Raw genomic sequence first — 2,083 nt, forward strand, 5'->3', positions numbered from 1 at the left:
CTTAAAATTTTGTAATTTGTGGAAATAGTATTTTTATTGATAGTCGGTCAATTAAAAAAAGACTATGCGTAAAAAAAATCTAATAATAATTGAATAAAACGCAGTTGAATTTAGATTGCAATTGTCAAAAAGTTCATTTTTTAAAAAATATATAATATAATAAATTTTGTATCAAAAAATACAACTCTCAAATAAATATTATAAACTCTTCTACCCCAATAACTAAATTTTGAGATCTTATCTTTTTTAATTGGTGATTTTAATTAATATATATTTTTTATAAATCTAAAAGTATTAAAACACAAGCATTCTAGAAACATTTGAAATTCGTCTTGCTCTCTATATTTCACCTCCATTACTAAACTTTTTTCTTTTACCAAAAGGAAGACAGGAAAAAAAATCAATTAAAGTGAAGAGACAAGAAACATGAATTGAGTTCTGTAACAGCACTTGTGTCATTAGCTTCTTTATTTTATTTTATTTTAATCTTTTTCTCCTACTTTGTCCTTTCCTTCTCTTCTTTTGGTAAATGCACTTTTTTCTCTTGCCTGCTGCTACTTTCTCATATGCATGATCATATGATATCGTCATGGTTTTCTTAACACTTGTGGTTATGAAGTGGGTTTAATGATGAATAGCAGTGACACAATGGTAAATAGTGTCTTATTGCAAAATTATTCTACATTAGTGTCACCATCCAACATACCAATTATTTTGACCATGTTAAAAATATCTAACATTTTCTATTTTTAATAATTCAATTTACAATAAGGGATATTCAATCATGAATCATGTGTATAGAATAAAATATAAAATATATAAATGTATTTATCATTTATCTCATATAAATTTAATTTTCATATAATTTACGTAACAACACGTTAATAAAAATAATTATCTTTATATCAATTACATGAATAATTATCTGAAAAATGATTATAATTAATCGATTATATAAAAGGTTGTGCACTATTATTATATTAAAATTAAATTCTATCTCGTATGTTAAACTAAGAGTAAATTACTATTTCTAATCATAAAAGTTAAAGACGTCGACATATCTACTCATAGAAGATGGAAATTACTATTTGTACCCATAAAAAATGACTTTTGTAAGTAAAATTATCCGAACCCTAAAATATTAAATAAAATTTCTAAACTATCATTCTCTCCACCACTACTACCATCGTCTCCCCCTCCTCTCTCAATGTTCTCAGCGGCCCAATTCCGACATCGACCACATCGTCGCTCAATACCACTGTCTCGTCCTCTTTAGGGGTGGAAAAAGACTAGGCGGCTTGCCATAGACCTGTAGTCTAGCCTGTGTTTGGCCTAGTCTGGCCTGACCTGTTATAAAATAGGCACAGACTCCAACTCTTATAAAAGCTTTATTATGTTAATAGGTCAGATCTAGGCTCACTAATTACCCTTATAGGTTTGTCTGGTCTGCTTAGACCAGTTAATACATAATTACATATATAAATAACTTTTTATTATTAAAAAAATTATGAGATATTTTAAATTTATTATATTTAATTATAAATAGTTTTGTATATTTTAAATACCTTAAAATTTAAATTTTTTTATAAATATTAAATACCACATATTACATATAAATATTTTTATTAAAAAATAATTATTTTTAAATAATATTTTTATTTTTGTAAAAAAAATTATCAGGCTTTTTAACAGGCTTCAAGCCAAGCCATGATGAATAACAGGCCATATTTAGTACTTTAAAAAAAGCTTATAGCAGGCTGTAGGCAGGCTCAGGCCAATAGACTACATGATAGGCCAGACCTGTTAAGAACAAAGTCTGGCTCAGGCTGGCCTGTTTCCACCCCCTAGCCCTCCTCCTCAACCGTCACCCTACCCCTTCCGCTTCCCAGAATTTGCCACTGAAACTTTTGAAAGATAAACACCTGGAAAAAATTACTAAAGACAAACAAATTGAGCTCAAGGAATTAAAACGAAGTAAAAGAGAAGAGAGGTGAAGTTAGTATACCTGAAGTGGCTGGTCTTCTAGGTTTGGCCATGCTTGCTGCTGCCTCCAATCTTGGAGATGCTGACAAAATCCTCGTCG

The sequence above is a fragment of the Arachis stenosperma genome, chromosome 1 (genome assembly GCF_014773155.1).
Source record: "Arachis stenosperma cultivar V10309 chromosome 1, arast.V10309.gnm1.PFL2, whole genome shotgun sequence".
Lineage (NCBI taxonomy): Eukaryota > Viridiplantae > Streptophyta > Magnoliopsida > Fabales > Fabaceae > Arachis > Arachis stenosperma.